Consider the following 18,101-nt stretch of genomic DNA (forward strand, 5'->3'; position numbering starts at 1 on the left):
TCTGTATTTTAATATATTTGTTGTTTATGTTGTTTTTAATTCTATTACTTACTTTTCAGCAATTATCTTTTATATTTATTTATTTTTTGTATTTTATCTCTATTGTTTCAATTGGTTTAAGTCACCTTGAGTCCCAGCCTGGGGTAAAAGCGATAAATAAATAAATATAATCGTAATAATAATTTTACCTTTTTATTGCACGATCAGACAGTCTGTCTGTTATGTGGTGCGTGTGTGCCGTCCCCTCCACCCACTCACGCATACACAAGTTTTTATGTACTGTTTCTACACTGAACCATACTAGGCATGCACAGTGGAAGGAAATGATTTTGGCAAAGGACGAGGCAGACAAGTTAAGTTGTGCCCCTCTGTGACACGTCAGGCTTTGTGTTCCTTCCCCTCACGCTCATTCTGCAGTGAGCTCAGCTTGAGCCAATGTGAAAGAAAGCTTGGTCTGGCTCAGAGATTATGGGTTGAAGATTGTGGTGGCAGATGGCAGTCTGCTTATAGCTAAAAAGAAGAAGAGGAGTGATCTCTGGTGCTTTTGCGCATCTTGAAAAGACCCCTTTCAGAGTTTAACATGGCTTGAGGAAGTGACAATAATAAAGGTTCGCTTTGGGGGCTTTGAAAATGTTTCATTTCTTCCTTCAGCCTTCTCTTAGAGAGAAGAGGCCAGCTTCTTGCTATTTCTTCGCTCAATTACTCTGTTGAAACCTTTGCACCGCTGATTGCTTTGTTGCAATGAGCTACAAAAATGACTTTCCGATAGCCAAGAACCGCTGTGTTTGCATGCATAAAGTTGAGTTGATAAAGTTGTGGCAAATGGAAGTGCCCTGGATGTCCATTGGTAAACACACAAGCATTTTGTTACATTGTTATGACCTGACCTCTCTACAATCCACTCCAATTCCATACCAGACTGGTAAATTTCAGGTATGGTCCAGCCTCCACAGGACTTGATCTTTAGCAACGTAAACTGATATTTTCAAGCTGATATTTAGCAATGCAATATGGAGCGAGCTGCACTGTTTTCCGCTTCAGAGAATGGATTCCACAGCATAAAGTTTCATTGCATTAAAAAATAAATACTTTCCCACAAATTCCCTGAATGCTACGAAAGCTACTTTCTGACGATAATCACTCTGCTACATCCTGGAATTCATTAATGCTCTCTAAATGAAGAAGAAACCATGCAATCATGGAAGGGATGATTCTGAAGCAACAGAAGATAAAAACTGTAATGTTGTGGTGTTCTGGCCTGCTTTCTTGAGAGTCCCTGTGTAAGCTCCATTGATCATTCATAGAATGTCAGGTGGCTTACAGATGGGAACACAAGGCTATTGATTTTTACTAGCTTGCTAAAAATTGAAGGTGGGGGAGGGAACTTGAAGAGCTTGGAACTCGAGCTTTGTTTCCAAAGGGACAATTCCACTCCCCCGCCAGAACTTGGTCAGAAGGAAATCTAATGTGTTTGCATATTTGGAAAGATGAATGGTGGACTGCCCCCTAGACCCAACACCTTGCGCGTGTGGTCTCGATTCTTTTGCAAGCCACTTAAGATGCGTGGGGCAGGCGGAGAGAATGAGGGACCAAATATCTTATTTTTTTTTTTTTTTTATAAATTTTTTTATTGCTTTTTTCCAGAATCTAAATCCATCATCAATAACACAACAAAAGCGGTTTTACAGAAAGAAAAAGAAATTAAACAAGAAAAAATTCATTTTTCGAAGTCTTTTTTTTTTTTTTCATCATCCACTGGACTTCCCCATCTCCTCCATCCCTGCATTCTTTATAATAAATATAAACAGCAAATTAATACCTTGTTTCCTATGTTTTTGTATTTTCATCTAATTATTCACTCTGAAATTAAAACTTTTCTCAATCATTAACTTTGTTTCTATCAACTCCGAATTTCAATACTGAAGCATATTTACCTCAAACCTTAGCAAATTTTTAACATTCATATATCTTATAATGTTTTTGTAAATAGTCCTTAAATTTTTTCCAATCCTCTTCCGCAGCCTCTTCTCCCAGGTCTCGGATTCTGCCAGTCATTTCGGCTAGTTGCATATAGTCCATCAGTTGTGTGTGCCATTCTTCCAGTGTGGGTAGCTCCTGTGCCTTCCAGTATTTAGCTATGAGAATTCTTGCTGCAGTCGTTGCATATAGAAAGAAGGTTCTGTCTTTCTTAGGTATCCTCTGGCCCACAATGCCCAAGAGGAAGGCCTCTGGTTTCTTCTGAAAGGTATACTTAAATACCTTTTTCAACTCGTTATAAATCATTTCCCAGAAGGCCTTCACCCTCGGGCATGTCCACCAGAGGTGGTAAAAAGTTCCTTCAGCCTCCTTACATTTCCAACATTTATTATCAGACAAATGGTATATCTTTGCAAGTTTGACTGGGGTCATGTACCACCTGTACATCATTTTCATAATATTTTCCTTTAAGGCACTACATGCCGTAAATTTCATACAGGTGGTCCATAACCTTTCCCAGTCCTCAAACATAATGTTGTATCCAATATCTTGTGCCCATTTTATCATGGCTGATTTGACTGTCTCATCTTGAGTATTCCATTTAAGCAGCAAGTTGTACATTCTTGAAAGCACTTTCGTCTTAGGTTCAAGTAATTCTAGTTCTAATTTTGATTTTTCCACCTGGAAACCAATTTTTTTATCTTTTTTAAAGATCTCTAAAATTTGGGCATAGTGAAACCAGTCTCGCACCTTCCCTTTCAATTTTTCAAAGCTCTGCAACCTCCAAGTGTCACCCACTCTTTCTATTATTTCACAGTATTTTGCCCAGCCACCCCCCATATTAAGTATTTTTGTGGCTTTAGCCTCCATCGGTGATAACCACCTCGGAGTCTTGTTTTCAAATAAGTCCTTGTATTTAGTCCAGACAGAAAACAGAGATTTCCTTACAATATGGTTTTTAAACAACTTATGAGACTTTACCTTGTCGTACCACAAATATGCATGCCACCCAAAAGCATTGTTGAACCCTTCCAGATCTAGGACATCAGTGTTTTCTAGCAAAAACCAATCTTTCAGCCAGCAGAGGGATGCAGCTTCATAATACAACCTTAAGTCCGGCAGGGCAAAACCCCCTCTTTCCTTTGCATCTGTTAATATTTTAAATTTTATTCGGGGCTTTTTGCCCTGCCAGACAAACTTCATAATGTCCCTCTGCCACTTTCCAAAACATTCCACTCTGTCCACGATCTGTAGGGTCTGGAACAGAAACAGCATTTTTGGCAATACATTCATCTTTACTGCTACAATTCTTCCCAACAAGGAAAGTTTCAATCTTGACCAGATTTCTAGATCCTTTTTAATTTCAGACCAACATTTTTCATAATTATCTTTAAACAGATTCAAATTTTTCCCAGTCAAGTTGACCCCCAGGTATTTCACTTTATTAACAACGTTTAGTTCTGTTTCCTTCTGAAACCCATCTATTTCTAAAGGTGTCAAGTTTTTTGCCAAAACCTTAGTTTTTTGTTTGTTTAACTTGAATCCCGCCACCCGACCAAACTCAGAAATTAATTCCAATACTCTTTTTGTGCTGGACACCGGCTCCTGTAATGTCAAAACCAAGTCATCTGCAAAGGCCTTCAGTTTATATTGTTTTCCTCCGACCTGTATTCCTTCCACCTGCTGATCCTTCCTGATCAAATTTAGCAAAACCTCAAGGACAGAAATAAATAGCAAGGGTGATAGGGGGCACCCCTGTCGTGTTCCTTTTTCAATTTTAAACTCTTCTGTCACCACATTGTTTACTATCAATTTAGCCTTTTGTTCTGAATATATTGCATCTATGCCATTTTGGAACGCCCTTCCCACTCCCATCCCTTCCAAATTCTTCTTCATAAATTTCCAAGATATATTGTCAAAGGCCTTCTCCGCGTCTATAAATATCAAAACTGCTTTTGTATTCAAATTTGTCTGTAGAAGTTCCAGAACGTCAACAATGTTCCTAGTATTATCTGACAAATAGGGACCAAATATCTTAAAAGCTCCATCAATGAAATGAATTCATCCAACCCTAAATTGGCAACAGTTCCACAACTAAAGATCTAAAGGGTATGTAATCAAAGAGAGGAAGCCTGATAGGTTCCCATCAAGTGCACTGACTTGGAAAATGGGGAAAGTTTAGGGTCAGGCATATGTGTTCCCGAGGGAATCCTTGCTTGCTATGGAAAACTAAAAGCAAAAGAGAGCTTTGGAAGACTGCTATAATGATTATTTATTTTGTAGGTATTTCTCTCTCTCCCTCTCTCTCTCTCTCTGTGTGTGTGTGTGTGTGTGTGTGTGTGTTTCTGTTTCTGTGTGTGTCTCTGTGTGTCTGTGTGTACATATATACAATCTCCCCCGGCATTTACTTAAAATATCCAGTTGCTTATGGAGTGGCAAAGAAGGAACTCTACAGTCCGGAACAAACCGAAGATGAATTATTAATGTCAGCACAGTCTCAGCCACAGAGAATGTTTCATCCAGTGGTTAATAAGGAGTGCATAGAAATATCCAGTGCTATATTAAATTAAAGCAAGGCTTGATATTCTCCTCCTTGCTCCTTGCATCACGGTAATTCGTTTTTACACTTGCATGTGCTGGGCGAGGATGATCCTTGGTCCCGGATCACTTCTCCTTGGGATCGGCACCAGGTAGCCTCTGCCAATAGGAGTCTTAATCTGTGGAAAGGGGTAAAGTGGGGAAACGTCTCACCTTGTTTTTCCACCTGCAAGTGATACCTTTCTGTGGATAGGGAAGGAGCCTGGTTTTCAATGCCTGCTCACCTATTCACATCTCAGAGCTTAGGCAGAGACGTGCTCAAAATGGTTTTTGTAGCACCTAAAAGAAGCCACAAGGGACGCGGGTGGCATTGTGGTTTAAACCACAGAGCCTAGGGTATGCTGATTCGAATCCCCGTGACGGGGTGAGTTGCTCGGTCCCTGCTCCTGCCAACCTAGCAGTTCGAAAGCACGCCAAAGTGCAAGTAGATAAATAGGTACCGCTCCAGCGGGAAGGTAAATGACGTTTCTGTGCGCTGCTCTGGTTCGCCAGAAGCAGCTTAGTCATGCTGGCCACAAGACCCGGAAGCTGTACGCCGGCTCCCTCAGCCAGTAAAGCGAGATGAGTGCCGCAACCCCAGAGTTGGCCATGACTAGACCTGATGGACTGGGGTCCCTTTACCTTACCTAAAAGAAGCCACAAAATTCAGTAGAGGGGCTACAGCGCTTCAAAATTGGGAGGGGAAACAGGAAGTGGAGAGAAAGGAGGGAGCTTTCTTTTTCCGTCTAGAATTGCAACATTTTGAATGGGGACATTCACGGGGTGAGAGGCAGGAGGCCATTTGTGGGTGTGAGGATTCCATCATGGAAACAAAACCTTCCCTACTACCTTTCAATGGGGAAGGAGGCAAACGCCATGCTCCAAAAGCAAGTTTAGCTAACCTGGTGCCCTCTGATCCTCAACAGCCCAAGCCAGCGTGGCCTATTGTCATGAATTATGGGGGCTGGAGTTCAGAACCACAAATCCCCCCCCCTCCTCCATCATAGAGGGATTTGAGCACTGAGCTGCCCCATCTTCCTCAAGATGAGGATGAATTCCAGGCATGCATCAGAGCCTGTACAAAGCTCTGGGACATACAAATTCCTGGACTAGCATATGCACACAAGGTATCTGTGCTCTATTCTCAGGAAGCCATGCAGAAGAAAATAAATTCCACTAGGTGGCCACCATAAATGCGAACCCTACATTCTTCACATCCTTCTATGAAAACAAAAAAAGAAGACAGGATTTCCTCTTGTTTCAAAAAAACCCAGTGGTTTATTTAGGGAAACGGGCACTCAGTAGGTTGAGGGGAACTGCACTCTATTCAACAACTCCTGTGCTGAAGTAACTAACGTCAACTTTGGATTAGGTAGAAGGGAGAGATAAATAGAAGTAATTAAAATTGGTGTCAATAATGTGGTGTGTCATATGCCGCAAGCTAGGCACGTGCAGAGCTGTATAATTACCTCCCAAGCTCTTTGGCTGTCAGATCAGAAGCGGGAACTGGCTCCAGCGAGTGTGAAGGCAAAAAAACAGGACAACACACAAACACTCTCTCTCTTTCTCTCGCACACAGAACCCTATGTATACTTTCCCAGTAATTAATATGGTAGCAGGAACAATGCGTTAGATCAGATCAGAATTGCTAGAAGACAAAGCAGCAGAATTCGTAGCTCATGCCCACAGAAATATATTCAGGGTCCAGAGGGGAAGATGGAGACGATACTGATGGCGAAGGGCTCCAGTGTTACACTTGCAAAGATTTATGAAACTATTGTTTGTAAAACAATGGGTCTATATTTAGTCGTGTCCTGCGGGATGGGAGCCCCGAACCCAGAGGTCAGGATGCAGAGGTCAAAGGTCAGAGTCACAAGGGATTAGAGGAGATTAAATATCTTTCTTCTCAAAACTGGAGGTTTTGATAATTAATTGGTCCCCAAACATAAAGGCTTTGAATTATTTTCCCTCTACATGTGCTAATATTTCCAACATCTCCTGCTCAGTTAAACACAACCTGGAGGTTAGAAGAAGAAGAAAACAGGTTGTTTCAGAATAACAAAATGTGCAAAAGTGCTCTGGTGGCGCAGTGGCAGTGGGAGGCACCATTAGCTAAAGTGGTACCTCAGGTTAAGACCAGTTTCAGGTTAAGAACGGACCTCTGGAATGAATTAAGTTCTTAACCCGAGGTACCACTGTATTTCTATAATCCATGTTTAAAATCTAATTTTAATTGGCCACTTCAAAATATATATACAGCAGCATCATTGCAACAGACTGAAAAAGGGCTCCCACAGCTGAAATTATTTTAGTGTGTGTTTGCCCTTAGCACATTTGGCAACAGTGAAGGAGGGATATCCCTCATTCCAGGCCCTTGCGTGGCTCCCATTAATTTATCTGTGGCTTCTGCAGAGAAATATTCCTGAGGAATTGCACCCAAGGTAATTTGCATTGTTGCAATAATTTCTGTACTTTAAAAGAAGCTTGAGTCAGTGTGGGGTGTGTCCCCCCCACCAAGCCAGCCTTGAAGTGAGATGTGTGCATGGGATCTGGTCTACAGCTGTGATCAATACAACCATGTTACAAAGACCATCATGCATTACAGTAGCTTTTGCTGACCTGGTTCCCCCTCCAGATGTTTTGAACGACAATTCCCACCAGCCCCAGCCAGCATGGCCAATGAGGAAGTCTGATAGAAAGCATGGCTAGGTAAGCCTTTTCATCCTGAAGACTGCATTGCCCTCTGGGGTCCCCTGCAGGGTCTGCATGCCAGCGGCCAACACACTAGAGTTGTCAAGGTTTCCATCCTTCCCAAATTTTGACTTTCCTGCGCACACAGGTAGATGCTTTTGCGTGGACACAAATTCCCCACCTTTCCCTCTATAACTGCCTAGAGAGAATACGCATAGAGAACTCCATAGCTGCAAATTATTTCCTTATTTATTGTCGTAAACGAAGCGAAGCAAGTACTCCTTTGTAGGGATGGAGTTACTTCTTCCATGGACAATAAAAACAAAAGCAAAAAATAGAATCACTGCAGGGCAAGAACCAAGTGCGTGGTACTACCTTGTTTCAGACCGCAAATTCTGTCCTTAGGTGAAGAGCCACGTTTTTTAATCTGGAAGCAAGGTGGAGAACACATCAGCCACCCTAAAGCACCAGATTCCCAGCTTGGGACTGTTCTGTGCTCCACTCTTGCGCTCTAGTAGCCTCTTTGTCATCAAGCAGTTTTCTCCAGCTGTGGTTGGTGCGCCAACTGCATCTCCTTCACACTCTGATAGTGCTTTGCATTTTGGATGCCATCGTCTTCAAATTCAAGAGTCTCTGTCCTTAGTGTGGGTGCTGATTCCTTAAGAACGCTGGGTAAGTTCTGTCCTGTTGGAGCTAGGAGAGCAACTGATTTTAGCTGTGATTCCTGCATTGCTGGTGGGTTGAACTGCGTCCCACGGGGTCTCTTGCAACTCTACAATTCTATGGTTCTGTTGTTTCCTGCTCCAGAAAGCCCGTGCCAGGGTGAGCTATTTCTTTATATATAATTTTTTTATTAGTTTTCCAACGTATCATTTTCAACAGTAATTAAACATACTTCCATATCTTATACCATTTTTTTACCCTCCATCAATCACATCTGAAAAATTTCCAATCTATTCACTAAATATACATTTCTTATTTCCACAATTACATTTAACTCATAACTAATATCTCTATTCTTTCTCTACTTTGCAATGCTTCATACATTTCTCCTTACAAAACTTCTTGTAGTCCTACTAGCGTAATTTTTTGATTACAGTTGCTCTTCAAATAGTTCATATATTTCTTCCAATCTTCTGTAAATCTCTGGTCCCATAGGTTTCGAATCCTTCCTGTCATTTTATCTAATTCTGCATAGTCCATTAATTTTGTCTGCCATTCTTCTTTCGGCAGAATTTCTTCTTGCTTCCATTTCTGGGCTAGCAATACTCTTGCAGGGTGAGCTATTTCAGGGCAAATGAACCATGGACTGACATGAGTCTTCTGCAATGTACGACACAGCAGCAGTGCACAACATTGTGTACAGCCGGGGAAGGATCTCAAGCAGCAGCCGCAGTGTGAAAATTGGCTCATTTCAAATACACAAGCATGTCCCTGTTTCCTGAGCCTGTGCAATATTGGTGAGTGTACCTAAAAAAAAAAGGTAACCTTAGCAGGCCAGCTTGGGGGTAGCAACAGATAACTGGGACTGATTCTTCGTGGGGAAGGGGGCGTAGTTCAGTGGTAAAGCATATCTGCTTTGCATGCAGTAGGTCCCAGCTTTGATCCCTGGCAGCTTCAGATCTTTGCCCGAAACTTATCTGTGTAGGATAGACAATGCTGAGATAAAGGTAAAGGGACTCCTAACCATTAGGTCCAGTCATGAATGACTCTGGGGTTGCGATGCTCATCTCGCTTTATTGGCCGAGGGAGCTTCCGGGTCATGTGGCCAGCATGACTAAGCCGCTTCTGGCGAACCAGAGCAGCGCACAGAAACGCCATTTACCTTCCCGCTGGAGTGGTACCTATTTATCTACTTGCACTTTGACGTGCTTTCGAACTACTAGTGTGCTGGTCCCGAGGGTTAACCGTGCGGCGAGGTCCGAGTCCAGTCCGAGGTCAAGGGTGCGGTATGGAGGCTGTCCGTCAACACTGAAGCTGGGTCCAAGGCAGGGAGTCGGGTGAGGTCAGGAACTCTGGCAGAAGAGCAGGACAGGGTGCAGGCAGGAACTGGCTACCAACAACGTTGCTCCCTCAACTTGGGACTGGGGCTGACTGGCTTTTATCTGCCCCGAGGCATAGGGCGGCCCCGGTCCACAGGTGACTCACCTCTCCTGGCCTGGAGGCGAGCACTCCTCATGTGGGAACTTAGTTCCCTCCGCCTCTCTGCCCTGAGCCTCTGCAGCTCAGGAGAGGCTGGAGGGTTACTGGACCCAGAGGCAACCTCAACTTCCTCTGATGGGGCTGAGAGTGGAGCACCTGCAGGCAATGGGTCCTCCATCACCTCAGGAGCCAGAGCAGACTCAGCTGGTGCTTGCACCTGAGGATCCAGCACAGGTGAGGACCCTTCAGTCTCAAGCCCCAGCCCCGGCTCAGCTGGTTCTGGAGGTGGGGACTCCTGTGCAGGCTGGGATCCCTCAGGTTCAGCCTCTGAGTCTGAATCCCAGGCCATCACAACTAGGTTGGGAGGAGCTGGGACCGAGCAACGGGAGCTCACCCCGTCACGGGGATTCGAATTGCTGACCTTCTGATTGGCAAGTCCTAGGCTCTGTGGTCTAACCCACAGCGCCACCCGCGTCCCTCAGTGCTGAGATAGGATGCACCAATGGTCTGAGTTGGTATAAGACAGGTTCCTTTGCCCAACAACTGATTTGCCAGATCCAGGCTTCTCTGCCTCCCAACTGCTGCCTTGTATTTCTATTCTGTAGCGCCCTATGCCGCACTGATGCTAAATGCAAATTCAGAAGGGGCCTATGGTTTGAGAATGGGTGTGGTGATTCTACATTGCCACTGGCCATTAATGCCTAGGACTATGATCTGCAAGCACAGCAATCCCTGGTTCACTGCTCACTCCAGATGGAAATTCACTGAGTGACTCTATATTAGGCTTGCTGCTATTGTATTGGCCCTCCCCACCCCTTTACAGAAATAATAATAGTATTTCTACTTTGCAAAGCTGATATAAGGATTTCGGAGAAGACATACGTGAATGCTTGAAGGGTGCTATATAAATGCTTGTTGTTGTTTACACATGCTTGAGTGACGCATGTGCATGGCAGTCCAAGCCATGCAGTGGTCAGAATATTTGGAGCTTGAAGTTTAGGGAGATGTTCTCAAATATTCCACTCTCTGATTGCATTGCTTCTGTCCTGACAATGCTAGATCTCCCAGGGAAGTAAAACTCTGCCGTAAGCTCATCTACCTCCTGATGAGTTATCACTCTCTGTTAGACCTCTGACCTCAGGTTGCATATCCCAGCCGTGACCTTCATCAAGAATACATAGAGGTGGAAAAGGTGAAGCCATGCTCAAGCCATCACTATGGCAACCCTCACAAATAGCATGGGGTGGATGGGAAGTGAGCAAAGTTTCTCAGAGAATGAGAGAATTCACAAGAACACTAAATCCCAAGAGGGACACACATTTCTCAGGACGACAGCAGTCCTGGCTAGTGGCTTCAGTGTACGTGTGTTTGTGTGTGTTCATGTGCATACATGTATATCTGTGTGGGTCCTGTGCATCGTTATGAAGGTTTGTGTATTTGCTTGGAAGACACACATTATGGCTTGACCTAGTTAAGCCAATCCTACCTTTTTATGCAAGAGCCCTTGGCTTCTCTCCTTAGCTGGAAAGCTCATCCTCTCTGGCAATAGGGAGCAACCAAAAGTGGGTGGAGATGGCCGTCTTCATCTGGGCAAGATCCAGTGCTGCCAAACAGAGTTGAGCCTCCATCTTAACAAATAGAGTTGCTGCTAGCCTGGATGCAGGTAAGATAGTGAGCCCTCCCTAGCTCTGTTGCTAAACTGTGAGCTATGTGACTCATTCCTCCAGCAAGGCAGTGAGGACCATCAACCTGGATGGCTTTAAAAGAGGATAAGACAAATTCATAGAGGAGAGGAGTATCAATGGCTACTAACCATGATGGCTGTCCCCCACCTCCACAGCTGGAGGCAGCAATGCTTCTGAATACCAGTTGCTGAAAACCATAGGAGGGGATGATGATGATGATGATGATGATGATGACTATTATTTATTTATACCCCGCCCATCTGGGTGGCTTCCAACAAAATATTAAAATACAGTAATGCATCAAACATTAAAAGCTTCCCTAAACAGGGCTGCCTTCAGATGTCTTCTAAAAGTCTGGTAGTTGTTGTTCTCTTTGACATCTGGAGGGAGGGTGTTCCACAGGGTGGGCACCACTACCGAGAAGGCCCTCTGCCTGGTTCGCTGTAACTTGGCTTCTCGCAGTGAGGGAACCACCAGAAGGCCCTCGATGCTGGACCTCAGTGTCCTGGTAGAACGATGGGGGTGGAGACGCTCCTTCAGGTATACTGGACTGAGCCCGTTTAGGGCTTTAAAGGTCAGCACCAACACTTTGAATTGTGCTTGGAAACGTACTGGGAGCCAATGTAGGTCTTTCAAGACCGGTATGATGTGGTCTGGGCGCCACTCCCAGGCATGAGTCTAGCTGCCACATTCTGGATTAGTTGTAGTTTCCGGGTCACCTTCAAAGGTAGCCCCATGTAGAGCGCATTGCAGTAGTCCAAGCGGGAGATAACTAGAGCATGCACCACTCTGGCGAGACCGTCCGCAGGCAGATAGGGTCTCAGCCTGCATACCAGGTGGAGCTGGTAGACAGCTGCCCTGGACACAGAATTGACCTGCACCTCCATGGACAGCTGTGAGTCCAAAATGACTCCCAGGCTGTGCACATGGTCCTTCAGGGGCACAGTTACCCCATTCAGGATCAGGGAGTCCTCCACACCTGCCCGCCTCCTGTCCCCTCAAAACAGTACTTCTGTCTTGTCAGGATTCAACCTCAATCTGTCAGCCAGCATCCATCCTCCAACGCCTCCAGACACTCACACAGAATGCTGTTGTGCTCAGGAGCCAAAAATGCTCTCTCCCCTGGAGTTGACACCCTGATTGCATATGAAAGACCACATAAAAGGCAAATACTATTAGGCAATGAAATGCTGGGGAAATGATATTAAGTGCTGCCATAGGTTGGTTCCACAAGTACCCTAGACTGCAAACATGCCTTTTTAAGGAGACTACTAGCCCATCCAATTTCCACCTTTCCCCCCAATCAAATATGCAATCTTTTTAAAAAAAGATTTTATTTATTTGTTTACTTATCATTGGAGCGTGTGTGTGTTTCTAATTATTTTTATAATCCCCTGTGGGAATGCATGAAAGACAACCCAAGGAACTGTGCTTATTCTGACATTGTGTGTGTGTAGTGCTTTTTTCTGGGGGAATGTGGGGGTACGCAAGCCCCTAAACATTTTGTGACTTTAGGTTTGGCCTCATTGAGGGGCAGTATTTCAATACGAGTAGGAAAATGAGAGTACCACCCTAAACATTTTTCTTTTTTAGAAAAAAAAGCACTGTATATATACATGATGTAACAAATATACCTTACATTGGTAAATATGATGAGCTAGGAGTTCAACTGAGGGTGAAGTTAAATTTCAGCCTTTTTCTGAACCATTTAAATTTTGGAGGGGTGTCTGTGTGTGTTTGTCTGTTGCATCAAATGTGGCTGTTCTAAAGATTTCGCATAACAAAACAAGGGGCTTCCTGCGATGCACTTCTGAAGAGATAATCACATCCTTCAAGGATTAGTCACACTCCACTGCATCCCTGTGGTGTGAATTATCTAACAAAACAGCTCTCCAGGTTGGGTTGCTCTAGCCCAAGATAAAAACCAAATCCTTGTTAACTGTTGCTGTACTGAACTTTCATCGGAGGTCCATCGGTGTCCCGTGATAGGAGTTATGAGTCACCAGGAAGACTTAATGGAGTTACAATGATGGTTTGAGAATTGCTGCAACTCTGGCTCTGGACTTGAGGTGTGGCAAGCCCAAGTCTAGGGGACTGTGGCCAACAGCAGTAGAAAGCAGTAGAGCATGAGACTCTTAATCCCAGGGTAGTGGGTTTGAGCCCCACGTTGGGCAAAAGATTCCTGTATTGTAGTGGGTTGGACTGCATGATCCTCGTGGTGCCTTTCGACTCTATGATTCCAGAACTTTGCATAGACAAGGTTGCAGATCCAACCCCTGACATCAGGTAGCCTGTCTGAGGTCCAGAAGAACTTCTGCCAGTGAGAGCTAGCGATATTGGCCTGAGTCAGGGGTGGGGGACCTCATTCAGGCCCAGGGCCTGAATGTTTTGTCATTTTTCTTCTGCTGCTTTTATCTCAAGTTCTGCTCGCCATTTCATTTGACTGTAAAAAAAATTAATAGCCCATGAATTGCTTCCATTCTTCTATGAAAAGTTCATAGTCTCTCAATTTTGCTTTCAGTTTTGCCATTTCTGCATTGCTTTCAAAAGCCGCTCCTCCTTTGTTGGATCCTTCCCTTCTTTCCATTTCTGTGCATGTAATATTCTAGCTGCTGTTGTCACATGCATAATGGAGATTTTCTCTGGAACATCCATCCCTATTACACCTATAAGAAAGGAAAATGAAGCAAAGGGAATTAGCATTATTTACTACCTCATTTCCTCCTAAGGAAGCTTTGGTTTTGTTGACAAAGGAGTCAACTCGTTTCATTTTCTTAACCAGGGTATCCACTTAGTTTTGCAAGCTGCATCAGTCCCCACCACTTCGAAATATTCAGTAAAAAGTTCATGTGAATAGGGGGAAATGTAATTTAACTTGCATCAAAGGTTTCCAGTGGGCCAGTGGTGGTGAGGCCAAAGGAAAAAGGGTTGGGGACAACAACGAACACTTTTATCTTGTTCCTCACCCAGAACCAAGATGGGCAAGTTGTCTGAGGACACTTTCATGACATACATTTAAGACAGTCATGGCTTCCTGCAAAGAATTTTGGGAGCTGTAGTTTGTTAAGAGTGCTGAGAATTGTTTGGAGACCCACACACACCCATTCCCCTCACCTGGCTCCTCCAACAGCCTGGGTTTAAATATGGGGAAGGGTGGTGGTGCATCTGCTTTGCAAGCCAGAAGTTCAATCCCCGCCATGTCCAGTTAGGGCTGCGACTGTCCCCCGTCTGAAACCCTGGAGGCTCCCCATGAGTTTCTTCATTGCTGTCACCCACAATTCCAGTGACACCAACCTCCAACCCTGAGCTGGTGCGAGGTCACCAGAGGAGAGAGCAAGGACTGATCCAGAGGCTGAAGCAGCCAGGGAGTTGTCCAGCAAAGAATGAAATGTGAGAGCTGTGGGATGTAATCCTTTGGAACAGTCAAGTACAACATTCCTTATTTCCCTAGAATGGGCACAGGAAGTGGGATGTTACTCCAGTCAGTGTAACTTCCTGTTCCACTGGTCTGGAGCATCCTCCTCCTGCATGTGATCTGGCCCTGGTTGACTCCATAAAAGAGTTGAGTCACGCAGCCAATCTCTCTCTTGATCTCTCTCTCGCTCTCATCTCTTGCTTGCTGCTCTCTTGCTGCCATGCTGCTCTCCTGCAGCCATTTTGTTCTCTTAATGTAATTTTGCTGTCTGTTGGTTCTCAGCCAGCAGCACATGAGTTCAGTCTCCATGTGAGATGAACTCACAGATTGTTATGTAACTGCTAAGTAAAGCCTGCCTTTCAGGGATCAAACTGTGAACTGAAATGTGAGTAAACTTCTTGTTATTTTTAAGGAAAGACTCTTGTGTCTTTATTCTTTTAAGAGGGATAAAAGGGGACACCGGGAAGCCAGATTGGATTACTTAACTAAAGAGATTCAAACGAATCTGCAAACTCGCTTCCTGCTATATTGAGGGGAATCTGCTCTGCTACATCACTCACTAGCGTGAGTGAAGGAGGGATAATACTTATTCAACATATCCTTTCCTACTATCCTTAACATTCCCACAAGAGCTGTCGTTTTGCTAGGGTGCCTGGACCAGTCTGGGAGCTGTCCAACAAAGTCCAGAGCTAGGTGAGGTGCTTCATAGTCCTGCCTCTTTCTGGAGTTTAACAGGTCGCTGCTTGGAAGCACATGTTGGTGCTTGTCTCCTGGTCATTTTGTTGTTGCTTAGTTGTTTAGTCGTGTCTGACTCTTCGTGACCCCATGGACCAGGGCATGCCAGGCACTTCTGTCTTCCACTGCCTCCCGTAGTTTGGTCAGGCTCATGTTTGTAGCTTCGAGAACACTGTCCAACCATCTCGTCCTCTGTCGTCCCCTTCTCTTTGTGCCCTCCATCTTTCCTAACATCAGGGTCTTTTCCAGGGTGTCTTCTCTTCTCATGAGGTGGCCAAAGTATTGGAGCCTCGGCTTCAGGATCTGTCCTTCCAGTGACCACTCAGGGCTGATTCCCTTCAGGATGGATAAGTTTGATCTTCTTGCAGTCCATGGGACTCTCAAGAGTCTCCTCCAGCACCATAATTCAAAAGCATCAATTCTTCGGCAATCAGCCTTCTTTATGGTCCAGCTCTCACTTCCATACATCACTACTGGGAAAACCATGGCTTTAACTATACAGACCTTTGTTGGCAAGGTGATGTCTCTGCTTTTTAAGATGCTGTCTAGGTTTGTCATTGCTTTTCTCCCAAGAAGCAGGCGTCTTTTGAATCATAGAATTGTAGAGTTGGAAAGGACCCTGAGGATCATCTTGTCTAGCCCCCTGCAATGCAGGAATCTCAACACGCGGTTGCCCATCCAATCTGAAACCAGACCAGACCCTGTTTAGCTTTGCTGCACCACTGGGAGACCAATGACCTAACCTGGGGAAGGTCATAACTCAGTGGTACAGCACATTCTCTGCAAGCAGAAGGTCCCCAGTTTGATGCCCAACATCTCTCCATGGGGAGTCATTCCCAGCCCTATCTGAGAGCCTGGAGATCTTCTGCCAGTCAGTGTAGGTAATGTTGAGCTAAGTGGACCAGTAGTTTGACTTAGTAGAGAGCAGTTTCCTCTGTTCCTAGGGCTGAGGAAAGAGAGGGCAGAGGCTGCCAAATGGGCAGTGCAGTTCTAGTGCTAGGTTTCAGGGTGAGTGCTGGGCTTTCATTCTGCCACCGAAACAACATTGGGCACCTCCTGCCTCTCACCTTCCATGCCAAGTCATTGTTGTGCCCTCGGCTCAGTGCCCAATGCAGGTGTGAACCAGTCAGGCTCCCTTAAACCCCCCTCCTTTGTCAAAATGAGTGTGTTTTCATCTCTTCTCCTTTAGCCCCAAAGATGATGCTGAAGATTGGGAGCAGGGGTTTCATCAAGGGACACGGGTCCCTTGGTGATACAAATTCCTGGGTCAGGGTGTCAATCACTATTAACCTTCCTTGGGAAGCTCCCTTCTGTTGGATCATTTCAGCCCTCCCCCGTGAATATTTGGCAAGACATCTCTGCTCTTGTGGTGGCTCTTGTGTGTTGTTGTTTTAGTGGCATGGTGTGGCACAAAGCGGCTCCTCTGGGGACATGGCGCACCACAAAATGTTAACAAGAAGCAACAGCATTTTCTTCTACCAGCCTAGGTTGCTATCTTTTCTATTGCATCTATTATCTCTTGTTTTTGTTAACACGTTGCCACTGAAACCGTAGGCTTACACAGGAAAAATAATAATACATACAGTACATACATAATAAAATTCACTCTAGGCAAATAATTTATTTTTATTTTTTAAATCCTCCAAAAGATGAAAGCACAAATAGTAATAAATGCAGCTCAATTGAATATAATCTTCTAAAATGTTAATGACACTTTGGGATATTTTTTTAAAAAAAATTAAAAAATAAAAGCGTGTTCATCTCATTCTGCTAACCAGAAGCCTATTAAAATATTAAATATTTATCAGGTGGATAAAATCATTTATTAATACTTTCTCATTAATCGACTTTCATCTTCTCATATTCTTTAGGCAAATTAGAATTGAATTAGACCAACTGTGGTTTGCTGGGCTTAATTTTGTGGTTTACTTGCACATTCCAGCCATTGATGGTGGCCTCGTGAATCTATGAAGGAAGGAGGCTGGTGGTTTGCTAAAACCTCCTTGAACTAGAGCAACCTTCTCAAGGCTGATGCCCTCCAGATGTTGCTGTACTGCAACTCCCATCATCCTTGACTATTGACCATGTTGGCTGGGGGATGATGGGAGTTGTAGTTCTGCAGCGCCATGTTGCAGCACCATGTTGACTACACCTGATCTAGAACAACTTGTGAGCTATGAAGCACCCCAGAGGCTGAGGAACCACACTCTGCCCCTTAGTTAGTACACAGGTATCTTTGCTTTTTTCACTGAAATGAATAGGACTGTCCTCCTACTGAGAAGAGCACTCCATAGAGAATTTCATCTCATTTATTATATTTCTAGGCCACTTTTCACTCCCGCAAGACACAAAGCAGCATACAAACAATAAATAACAGTAACAGAACAGAGCATCACAATTACAACATCAATCATATAGAATAATTAACAAATCATTAGCTAAACAACCACCTTCTATAAAGTGCTATTAACAGAACAGCTAAAAAAATAAGCCGAACAGCACAACCATAACAAAAGTTGTATTACTGTATTGGCCTGAATATAAGCCTCACTTTTTCCTCAAATGAGAAGGGAATGAGATGGGAAGCGTAGCCTTTCTGCTTTTTATTCACACAAGCAGGCTGCGTTCTGCTTCTCGAGCCTTCAGAAGATGCCAAGTGGACATTTTTTTCTGGCTATTCTCTTCAACTTTTGCTAGAAAGAGAAGTCACAATTCAGCACAAACTTAAAAGCGAGGAGGGGGCGGCTGTGCTGTGCTGGACTGTGTCCAGAATCATTTCAGGACTGTGTCTGCATCTTCTTCTTTGCAGTCCTCCTGACTGCAAGATGCTTTCCACAGTTTGAGATGCTCTGTGGGGGGGGGGGGGGGAGCGAAAAAGC

Source organism: Podarcis raffonei, chromosome 11, assembly GCF_027172205.1.
Source record: "Podarcis raffonei isolate rPodRaf1 chromosome 11, rPodRaf1.pri, whole genome shotgun sequence".
NCBI classification, from domain to species: domain Eukaryota; kingdom Metazoa; phylum Chordata; class Lepidosauria; order Squamata; family Lacertidae; genus Podarcis; species Podarcis raffonei.